Source organism: Lycorma delicatula, chromosome 5 (genome assembly GCF_047948215.1).
Source record: "Lycorma delicatula isolate Av1 chromosome 5, ASM4794821v1, whole genome shotgun sequence".
Taxonomy (NCBI): Eukaryota; Metazoa; Arthropoda; class Insecta; order Hemiptera; family Fulgoridae; genus Lycorma; species Lycorma delicatula.
Genome location: NC_134459.1, coordinates 156,452,210 through 156,464,929, shown reverse-complemented (window position 1 = coordinate 156,464,929; position 12,720 = coordinate 156,452,210). Strand labels below are relative to the sequence as shown.

At 32.7% G+C, this 12,720-nt stretch overlaps 1 protein-coding gene across 1 annotated transcript in view; it reads left to right on the top strand.

Moving 5' to 3' along the window:
- Positions 1-12,720, top strand: part of LOC142325512 (M-phase inducer phosphatase-like) — a 228,232-nt gene that overhangs the window by 90,281 nt on the left and 125,231 nt on the right. The gene's annotated exons all lie outside the window — the stretch shown is intronic.

The window sequence follows — 12,720 nt, the reverse complement described above, 5'->3', positions numbered from 1 at the left end:
GACGAATCGAATTTTTATGTTCAAGAGCAAAGGATTCCATACGTTGGAAAAACATCAGATGAAAATACATCTGCGACTCATTTCCAGCAAACAGTTAAACATCCCCAGAAGAAAGGTTTAGGAGTCGTTTCACATTTGAAGGCTCATGTTCATTACTTTCAGTAGCTGGTATGTTGAAATGCGATGCATATATCAAGATTCTGAAGGAAAGAGTTGGGACACAGCTTCAGAATTACCGCAAAGCAATGTGGTGTGTTCCAGCAAGATTTGGCGCCATGCCATACTGCCAAAAAAGTGGAAAAATATTTCGAAGAATGTTCCCGTGACCAGGCAACTCCCCAGGCTTAAACCCGGTTGAACATTTTTGGGCAGCAGTCAAAAAACGACTCTCAACATGAATTACACCACAAAAATTGACCTCATTAAAGCGGTATGGTTTCATGAAGAAATCAAAAAATGAGTAGTACACTTTTTGAATAGATGTCACATCACGTACATGAAGTAATTAAGAATAAAGACGTATATTCAGGGTGATTCAGGAGGATAGGGTAATACTTTGACAACTCATTCTAGAGGCTAAAAATAAGAAAAAAGTTCATATAAACATAGGTCATACATTTTATTAAAGTTTTTGTCGGTTTTGTTGTCAATAAAAGTCGACATGTTTAAAATTTTATCTCTTTTTTGTTGACATTATTTACATCAATCTTATTATAATTAAACTCTCTGCAATTTATGCTTAAAAAATGTATGATTTATTGGCAATTTAACAACGTTATTGTACGTCAAACGAAAAAAATGTGTTTTTTGACCCTATTTTTGGCGTTTTACATGGGATATCTTAGAAACTGAGAGAGATACAGTTCTGGGACCTATTTTTTTAGATTTCCCAGCTCAAACACCATAAGAAACAATTGAATTTGCCCCTTAATCGACCTTACCAGAATTTCAGAAAGCCTTAATTTACCCGGAAGAACTGAAACTCGGGCGAAATCTTTCAACCTGTATAACTCGCTAACGAAGCGTTTTCGGACTTGTGTTTATATGAACTGTTTACTTATTTTCCCTATCCTCCTGAATCAACCTGTATATTAATTATTAGATATTCACAAACTGTACAGAACTGATTTTTTTTTCTAAATAGTTACCTTTTTTTATTCAACATGATTTGTGTTCGGATTAATTTGCACGCTACTGTAGGCTTATACGACTAAGGGTCTATTTCAAATTTGTTTTGATCTTTCTAATTCCTAAACGGAATTACGTAATTCCGTTTAGGAATTTTTATACATCAGAGAATCGCTCTTTAGTTTTTCGAAAATAAATTTTTTTTTTTATAATACGCTTTGTACAGGAATGAAACCGCGTATATTACAAATCCCCGTTACCTACTTGCTTTTTTCCAAAATTCTCTTTAAATTTATTCAACATAATAAACATATAATTTTTAAAATGTTTTCATCTGTTGCTTGAAAAACGTTTATAGTGGTAAATGATAAACCTCTATTCGAATAAATAAATGATGTCGCTTTGTATAAATTTATTTAATTTTTTTTTCTGTTTGTGATCGGATTAATTTAAAAATATCCGTAAAAGTAACTTCAATTACAGAAATAAAATGTAATTCGTTCTCTCTGATCGGACAGTTAGCCAGAACTCAAAACTGTTTAAAAAGTTAGTTATACTTTATTTTTATGGTATTATATAATTAAAAATTCCGACCGTACCATTTTGTGACAGAACTCGGGAGATATTTAAATATTCGGAGTAATTTTGCGTCGGAAGAGTTTGCTTTTATTGATGTAATTCGTGGGTATCGAGTATTAGTACAGTGATGAAATATAAATTATTTCTTTTCTTTTGCTTTAAATTTCATTTCCGAATGATTAGATTTAATTTAATTTTGTTCGGTGTGTTGAGTTATTTTTCTATAGACAGGTTATATTCGTGATTTGAGGTTTCTAGTTCTGAGGGAGTGCTCAGCTGTTGATGATTTCATGAATGGCTATCGGAATGCGGGACAGGTGGAAGCGATACGTTTTGAGGGCCGTTAATTTTCTCACAGGTAGTCGTAGGCTTCTTCAAAACTCTCAGTTTCTTCAGAATAACCGTGAACCTTTTAATTCTTCCCAAAATAAAAATCTCCACTTTCCAGATCTTTGATATTTAGCTAATCTATTTCCTCGATGACAACACGATACAAATTGTTGTAGAATTGTTTATTTAATTATTTTAAGAACGATTAGTTATGTAGTTAATTGATATTTTAAATTAATAGGGTTTATTTCAATATATTACGTTAAGTGTTTTATTAAAATGTGAGGTTTAGCGATAGTCTGTAACTTGTAACGGAGAGATTCTAAAAATATCAATATTTTTTTGTTTACGTTTTTGTTATGTGATAAATTAAAAATAATTTACATTATGCTCTAAACGTCACCGCAACTGTAACATGTTTACGCTGTGGGCATTTGTACTTAGGAATTATTTATCCACCGGAACCGCTTGTTCATTAACGTGCTGAACGTACAGAGTTGTGCATTTCCACTTTATGACATGTTGCGAAGTCTCTCCGGTAACGCGATTCGAAAGGCTTCCTCTTCACTGTACGCAGTTAATTTGGCTCCGATCGACGTCGAGGTACATAATGCCTTGATATTCTCCAGTATGAGGTGTCGGTTGCGGCAAGATCGCGTCTTCGTGGTGGCCTTCGCAACAGGACCGGTGATGTTTGTGAGCCGTGGCCGATCTTCTGGAAGTTGTTAATATACGAGAAATCGTGCATTCGAATGAAATATTTTAGCGTAAAATAGCTTACCTCTCGGGGAATATTTTTGTTTACGTGGCTTTTAAGTTTTGGATTTAAAATTGTAAATGCTAACTTGATATTTGATTACAGAATTTATTTTTATTAGGATTTTATAAAACTTTTGGAAAATGGTAGTGCTCTAACAAAGAATCTGTGATTCGGTTTTCGCATATTTATCTAAATTCTCCTGTACAATGTAAGATAGAATTTAATGCGTATACAAAACTATTGATTTTTATTAACTAAAGTTTTATGTAACATTTTTTAAATTTGCGCCGTTATGCTTTCAATTTTTTTGTTTGCGCCATCTTCTACTGGTATTACTGTTGTCAGCGGATTTATTCTTTTTTTAAGTTATTATTTAAATATATATATATATATATATATGTATATATATATATAAAATTTAACGGTTCTTACAGAAATATTTCAGTAATTTGTATATTTTCATAATTTCCTGTTTTGCTTTATCAGATGATGAAGATAAGAATAAGAAGTAGATATTTAAATAACATAAAATCATTTATTTCTTACATCATTACCTTTCCTAACTTTCTCTCTTCTTTTGTTTTTTTTTTTTTTTTTTTTTTATTGTGAGAAGTGAAATATATATTTAATTAATATTAGGATTATGAAATGATTATCTATCTTTATTATTGTTATTTTATTGTTTTAATTTTTTTATTTTAATTCTATAAATTTTTATTCAAATTGTTTAATACAATATTTTGTTAACTTGACTAAGGCGCATTCTGGCGTAATCTTTATCGTAGAGATAAATGTATTTCATAAATAGTATTTACATTGTAGCCGATTAAAAAATATTGTAAGCCGTCCTGTTATGAACTTCTTTTATGTCTATTATTTTATTTTTTTTGATGGGCTTATCGTTGTCGGATTAAATACGCCCCGGTGTACGTCTGTAAAGTCGTCAGTGCAATGGCCGGCCATTCATTTCATGTCGCTTTTTTCCCTACAGGGTGTAGTCTAGTTTAAGAGCAGCTGTTGTCGGTTAAATGGCATTGCTGTTATTCGTATTGTCGAGGTTTCTGTTTGAGCATATCTAATACGAATTATGCAATAAGTAATACTTTTTTTTACGGAAGAGAGGATGTGTATTGAACGGAGAGAGAATGGCGCGCGCTATCCCACCCCTACCTTAGATTTCGTACATTATTTTTTCTCGATTATTATGATTAATTGGTAATTATTTATTAGATTATAAAATTGGCACGCATGACTTATGTATCTCGTTTACGACTTTTTTTAGCTTTTACCTACTTTTCGAAGAAAAGTACCGTATTACTTTTCGGTCGCTCGGTGAGATTAGAGTATGAAATTGAATCTTCTTTCGTTTTTACGTTTGGAGGTACGAGGAGTACGAAAATACCGTTCACTTAAAATGTAATTTCCTTATATATATATTTTTTTTTCGTACTCATTTTATATATATATATATTTCACTTACATAGTACTATGTATATAAGGTTTTATGGCTCGAAAATCTCCAAAACTACTCGAATAATTTTATTGAAATTTAGATATGGTGTAATAGTGTATCTGAAGATGTGCCATTGAAAATTTGATGAAGTTTGGTTGAGTCGTTCTTCAATTACACGGAATTTAAGATTGACAACAAATATAAACTCAATTTGAGTTTATGCTGAATTTGTATTAATGTATTTTTCATACTCGCTTATTCAGCGAGTCACACCAGTGAGAGACTTTAATCTCGATGTTTACATGTAGAGTCTACTCGTTATTTTTAACTATTTTATCAAATTAAGGTTATAATAATTTAATTTTCTTATAAACAGAAAATATATTTTAATATTAAATAAATAAAAGAACCTTTTTAGTTTTTTAATTTAATTTATGTTTTGTGTATTTCTTGCGGAAAAGTTAACAAAAAATGTTATGCAAAATAAAATAATGGAAAGTCGGTCTTCTTGCGTACAACTGCGCAAGAATTTTTTTTTAATCTGGTAAAATGTGAAACGGTTTGTCTACTGGATTTCCTCTGTTGTTTTTCACAGAGAGAATTGAATTCTCTGATCAAATAGTATCTGTATTTTTTACATTAGCGATACATTTCCAATCAGCGTGGTTCTTTGTCCGACATTGACTTTTGAGCGGTTGAACTTTAGGTTTAAAATTAATAGGAGCTATCAGGATCGTTTCTTGCACCTGGAAATGCCTCGCGGCTTTTCTTTGTATTTACGAAGCATTCTGGCCTTACATTGCAAAATGTCGAGGTAACACCTTCATAGTTTTCAGTATATATTTTTTTTCTATTGAAGGTTTCCATTTTCTAAATTTGTAGTTGTTGAAATTCAATTATGAGCATGATTTTAGCATTTATACTTTTGATAAATGTTGTAGTAATGAGAATCCAAAATTAAATTGAAATTTTAATTCTGAGACGATTCAAATCTGTGGTCGCACATTTTTCGATTACATTCTTTTTCGCCATTGTGAAATCGGCACCACCAGTCGTTGAAAACGTTTTGAAATAAATTTTTTATTAAACAATTTGGTTCAGTACATCATTACAAAATTAGTTCTTCCCCTTTATATATAACTTTAACCTTATTTTATATTTTAGAGAAGGAAGTTGAAGTTCGTCTTTACCTTTAATACAACTTAGCCGTAATTTTTTTGGCCGTCGCAGGACAGAGACTACCCGGATAGGTCTGCAGGTAGGGTCAGCTGATCTTACCAAATACATACCGTGTCGGCTATCTGTAACTAGATTGTAACTGATTACGACCGGACGTAGATCAATAGGAGCCGACTTAAGAAAGGAAGATTCAACGGTAATTGAAGGGTATGATCGATGATAAAAGATCTACTTCTAGAGATGAACGATCCACTATTTCCTATTAGTGGATTGTTCCAAAGCTTTTTCCACACAGCGGTGTTACGTAGCTCTAAAATCCCCCTGTACATTAGGTTATTTGTGCTTACAATGGGAGCAAAATATTAGTAATTAGTGATTTTCGGTTAACAGAATTGGATAATATTGCGACTGAAACGCTCATCCTCAAAAATTTAAAAGGGGTTCCCAACAACATGTTCGGTTTTCCCGTTGTAGAGATTTTTGTGCGGAAGTACACTGTTCAGATAAATCCCCATAAGCAGTAGAGTAGCAGATTATATCTAAGAAAAATTCTCATAAAAGTGAAGAATAATTATCACGTTTCTTTAAAATGGTAAAATTTTTGTCGTACTGATTGAATATTCTATTTCACTAGTTTTGTTGTTTTTTTTTATTCGTGATGACTGCCGTTCGTTAAACTATTAAGTAATTTGTGTGTGGATGTGTGCATTAGAAGCCATATCGAGATGTTGCACTTCTTTTTGTATTCCAGTTAGCGGTTCTTTGTACAGCATCGAAGTATCATTCTACTTGTAGACTTTTGTGTGTTTGTGCGCGCGCGCTCCACATACTCGCAAAGCAAAGTCGGTTTATTACGGCTGTGTTCATTGATTACAAGGAAATCAAAGCCGTAATATTTTCGTTGAATTGTACTAAGGCTTACTGGGTACGATTGTTTACGTAGATGGTCATGCTTTCTGACGACGTCTTGTCGTTTTTAGTTAATGAATATTGGATTGGCATTTTGTCTGTTATTAAGACCCAGCTGTTTCTATTATTAAGATTTATGTTACATGTGTTCTGCTGTATTTATAGTCTATATATATATATATAAATCGCTTATTTTAATCGTACCCAGATGTGGCCGTTTAGTATGTAATACACGCAGATGATATATTAGAAACATAGTTTTCTGAATGCAATCTTCCTTTTGTACTCATGTGCTTAAAATCCGGGTAAGAAATTCATGTATAGCGGGCGGCGTATTGCCGTGCACATAGGCTGACGCCTGGCTTACCGCGCTATTAACTGTTCTGAAAATATCTTATACTAACTTATACTATGTAAGTATAAGGAGCTATACGAGATTTTTTCTTAAAGGAATGACTATCTAACTATTCCACCTATCGTATCAGTCTCTCTCGTACGCAATGTGCACAGATATACCCCGCCCTCTATAATACATAATGCGTGGAAAATTGTGGTTTTGCCATTAAGTAACGCAAAAGCCGATTAAAAATTTTTTTACTCAAATTTTCTGCGAAAATGACTTGTTTCTGTGCTTCTTCAGCCGTGTATTCTAATTTTATCTAGAAAGAAATGACCAGGATAAAAACCATATAATCCTGGACTAATTAAAAAATTCCCATTTACATTAGGTGGTATATTAAAAAAATAAACGTACATTAAAAATGTATGTTTATTACTAGTGTATTTTTATTTGCGGGACATTGTGATCGGTTTTAATACCCCTCTAAAAGGTACGATACTTTTTCCCACTTAATTTTTTTTTTAATCTTGATTACAGAGATAACGCAGTTAAAATGAGTACTTTTTGTGCGATTGTCGTGAGTTTCCTTTCATAATTAAAATGTTTTAATTATATAATTGTCCCTGAAATGAAATTGGATATTTTAACTTAATTGTTTTGATTTGGTATGTACGTTAGGTCTCATTAAGTGACCTAACCGAAGACACAAGTCGCTTGAAAAAAAAAGCCGTAATTATACCAAAATAAGAGCTTACCACGCTAGGTATAGGAAATATTGAGGATTCAACGAACCGAATGTACCGTGGTATACCAGCGCTATAAATACCGTCGAGTTAAGAATTTATTCATCACATTTCATTCGGTTTTATCACTGGACTTGATCTTACAATGAAAACTTAAGAGATAGCTATCCGAATTTTTATTACGTGTGTCTCAGATATCTTACACGATTCACATCTGTAAGACAAATCTGGATTGTAAAGCAAAAAGTTTGATTTTAATGTAGAAAATTAAGATACGTAGCCGTAGATTAAACTGTACCCGGTCGTTCTTCAAGATATGTTACTAGAATAGTTTATTATTATTTTAATAATTACAGTTTGTCATTTTACCACGGATAAAGTCAATTTATCGAACGTATCAGTTTTACGGTATTATCCAGGTTGAACTATTTCTTAACGTTCGAGGTAATTCAACAAGGAATACCGCAGATGCAAAATTTGAAAGCGATCGTATTAGTCATATATTGCATTTCTTATATCGAACTCGAAAAGCTAAATTAAAGATTAATTATTAATGGGCGCGGGATAATATTATGTGGCATTATTCCTTTCAGATATTTACTATGAAGTTTAGTTTTTAAATCAAAACAACATGTTAATCTGATACGGTTTATTTATTTAATTTGGATTATTAGCGCTCCGGAACTGTAGAAATTCTGATTGTGTGAGTACAGAAATGAACTGCTTAGTCTAATTCAACTTAACAAAACTAATCGTTAGCGAACTTGTTTTATCCCTAACGTTTAACTTTTTTTTTGTCGAATGTTCGCGTGTCGAAAATGTCTGATAAGCGTATCCTTTATAGCTACCAGGTTTTGAAAAAAAAAACCGTTGGACGTCCGGTTTTTATTGAAGGCCATTTATGATGTAATATAAGCTACGTGTTATTCTTGGCGTCTTCATGCTCCTTACCGACTGGATTCTTTAGCGGCAGGTGTCAGGCCTATACTGCTGCTTACTGTTATGGTTTATAATGGTTGTGCGCCGGTGGTGATCGGATTGCGGGCTCCGACCGCAGGATGTGGTTGTCACCATCTGTTTGTACTCTATGAATTACTTGTCTGTGTCTATAACCATCGGCAATATAATACTGTTCAAACGTACTATTCTCAGCAAGCACCTGTCAGGATGCGTCTGTTTTATTAAAGATTTGTTTTCGTATTTCACGTCTGATAATTAGTCTGTTTCAGGTAGAGGTATTGTTTTTTGTACGGCGCTTTGTTATTTCATTCACGAATTTTTATTTCCTATTCTTCAAATAAAATATATCGATGACCACGCCCTAAATATTTTACGCATGCGGTCGGTTATCTGATGCCGTTGTCAGCCGTTAAGGAAAGCCTTTAGTAAAGGCTTTAAAGAAGTGTAATGTGCAAAGTCTAGATTTGTTAACGTACGTAGACTAATCTCTTTCCTCGTTTGTATGATGCTGCAAAATGTGTTTCACCGCGTATTAGTCGGGGAACGTTGAAAATTAAACCTTTTTTTCGGCATCGTGAATTTTTATATTTCAGTTAGTTTTATTTTCATTATTCGCGAGTTAAAAGCACGTATACGTATCGTTTGAGGTCGCTGTTAACCGTCGCTACCTGAAACGTTTCTGCACGAAACCGTCTTAAAGAAGAAAGGAAGTAATCGAATGAATAAATAGAAAAACGACTGTTGTTTCGATGCGTTAGTTTAATAATTGAAACTTCACCTTTCGTTTTATTAGTTATTGTTATGTTTATCCCTCTTACATTTATTTTTACTTGACTCGTCGTAATGATCCTTAAGGGGGCTCCGATAAAAACTCAAACGGGTCGACGTCTTAATTATAAAGCGGGTGTAGCAGGTAGTTGCATAACCTGTCGACCCGATTTGTTTGTTAACCGTTTCACGTGCCGATTGTACTGAGAGCGGACGAGCATCATCCCGAAGAAGAAACACTCCTTTGCTCTATAAAATGCGTGTTTTTTTTTTTCATTATATCAATAGATTTTATTTTTTTATGTATATCTTTGTAGTATCATCTATCGATGGTATTCTGTGTTTAAAAGAGTTACAGAAAACTTGGGCTTTAGAATCTCAAATGAACGTTAATATCACTTGAGATCGGCTTACGGTCATGAATTATTTTCTGACTGGAAAACCGGGGTGCTTTCACGCTCCTTTAATTTCTGCATTGGGTAATTATCTGTAGTGCCGATGACTGACACGATTAGAGTAAAGCGGATTGAGATGTAAAGCAGCGTGGTAATTTTCAGCATTCGTCACGCGATCCTGCTTATAACAATATTACGACTAATTGAAAGTTTGGAGAAGTTCAATTACACGATACCAACGGGTTACAGCCGGCATCAAGGCGGCTAGTAAATACTGCTAAATAAATACTGCTAAGTAAATACTGCTAAGAGCGATTTGATCACCGGAGAAAAATTGTAATGCTCATACCTTTTAATCTTTCCATTAATATTTCTAAACCTCCTAATTTGGTCGATATTTTTTATGTAACGTGACACTTCCATCGTTAGTTTTCTGATGAGTTCATTTCTTTGCATAGTTGAATCGGAAAAAAAAAATTAATTTCGTTTTATTATGAGCGGGCTTATGAAAATATACTATTGTCTGATAACGAACGATTTATCGGCCGAATTTTACACCTTTTTTTTTTAATTCGTAGCTACTGTTATCGAATCCTCCACCTCTCTTCGTGTATTCTGTTAAGGTATTTTTTCAGATCCATTCTTTGTCTCCTTTTTAATTTCTTCCCGTCCGTTCTAGCTTGTAATGTTCGTTCGTTTGGTCCTCTCTGTGTTTTATTCATATCGCACGACCAAGTACATCAGAGATTTCCGGTTTAATTTTCCCCGATCTTCCTGACGCGATCTCGTCTTGTCTTCCCAAGATATTGCGTCTCTGCAGCGGAGATCTTGCTATTTAATTTGTGTTCAAAGACCGGTTTTCTGTTCCGTAACTTACTATATGCACTAAATTAAAGATTTGGATTACAAAAATATGAAATGCCGAATCGTCAGTTTTCCCTTTATATCCAGCGCGATATTTTTTTTACATCGACGATATAAACTGTTTAAGCAATTTAAGAGCTCGGCTCAAGTACCCTACGTCGGCTTGTTGTCGTTACTTGTTCGTTTTGAATCGACTCAAATTTATTAGAAGCAAAATTTAAAGGATGTTTTTTGTCGACTGAACTGAAGACTGCTGGTCCTCCGTAAATACGATTACATTTCTGCTTTATAATGACCGTAAATACAGTATTTACACGTACAGTGGATTCATTATTTCGCTTGAATTGTTGATTTTAATTGAAATTAGAAGAAAAAAGCAGTAATTTAGTAGAAAAAAAGCACCGTTATCATTCAGAAATTGTGCACCTATCTGACTGTTCTTAACCGTTTTGTAAAATGAACAGTTTTCCTTCACTGCGTTTTGCCGAAGAGAGTTGTCTTTTCAAACCATCAACCTTTTTATTTTCCTGTTAAGCCTCCGGGAATCACCTTCAGGTATTACTTAAGATTGTACTCTTGTACAGTCGACCGTTTCTGAGATATGTGGTTAATTGAAACCCAACCACCAAAGAACAACCGTATCCACGATCTAGTATTGAAATCCGTGTAGAAGTAACTGCCTTTATTGGGGGTTTGAACGTTGGGACTCTCGACTTCGAAATCAGCTGACGCGTTCAGCACTAGACCCGGTGGGTCAAAGCATAAACTTGTGAAGCGTAGGTTGCACGCTTTATGTTATTCTTACAAGTCGCCTCATTATTTTTTGTGAATTAGTATAGAAAGTAACAAATTCACTGCCTGTTAAGAAGTTAAACTTTATTATTACCTGTAGACCCTGTTAGTCTCCGGTCAAAATCTTTATAAATGATAGGTACCTGCGTATAATGAGTACCCATCAGATTTTATCGACTGTAAGTCTAAATGCTAATGCTAAAAAAAAAATTAATTTAAATGTATTGATTTATTAATAATTTATTAAACTCTTGTTTGTAAAAGAAGTTTTATAATAAAGTATAATTCAATAATTACAATAAAAACATATGAAAAAATATCAGAAGTTACTAATGAAATAAAATTTTATGTACTTTTCATTTTTAAAAAATGTGTTTATGAAATTTAATAGGCGTAAAAGGTAGTCATGTGGTGTCCACATCAGGTTTTTTTGTAATGTATCGATTATTTGTAAAAGTTTTCAATTTTTAATATACGATGGGAAATCCTTCATAGCTGAAAGGGAGAGTTGCTATCGTTAAATTTCATTCTCTATTGTTAATATGTTAATCGGGTAATTCTGGATTTTCAGACATCTTCTTTCGGCTTTCGATAACTTGTTGTTATCCCGGTTCATTGCTAAGATATTATATTCGTTTCAAATAAATATCGGATCGTTTCAGTTTAATAAAGTGAAGTAGGGAAGTGTGTTAGTATCGTAATACTGAGCAGTATATTTTTTCAGTTCTCGCGTGACATAACACTTGGCTTACTCAAAATTTTACTATGAATTATATTTTTAACCGCCTTAATAAAAATCAAAGTTTTCAATTTCTGAATTTTCAGTTATACTTAATTACGCTTGAGCCGTACGTTTTACAGAGTATGTAGATTTAGATTACTGAAATTTATAAACGAGAATATGCAGTTAAAAATAATGAAAAATTATACTTTTTAAATCAAATAAAATAATTTGAAATCAATAAAGTTTAATCAAATAAATAGTTAAATAATCTAAATTTAAATATAGTGGATGCGAGCGTGAAAAAATTCCAACAAAAATTATTTTCGGTAAAACACGAAAAATCTTTACCTTAATCGCAGAAATATTACGAGTAATTTTAAGCGAGTACTTCAAATAATGAGCGAATAGTAGGATTTAAAAGTGATTATTCTTATCGTTAAATAAGTAAATAGTTTTCAAATCTCACGTTGAGGCAGAATAAGAAAATCTGAGAACGGTTTAAAGAGATATCTATTTTAATTTTTAGGTAAAAATTCTCTATCGTATAATTTAATTAAGTAGTTTACGTAATGAAGAATTAATTTATCGTCTTGAAATTTTTGTTTTAATCTATTGTTGATTTGAGGGAGTGGGATGTTTTTTCAGGTACTATGCCCGAAGCTTAAATGAAAGTTTAACTCCTTTTTATTATATTTTAGTTTATCAGAATGTAATAATTGTTATTAAAAAGAAAAAAAAGTTGAAAATTTCATCATTGAAAAATTTTGTTGTTTTGATTTTTAAAACTTTTTTTACG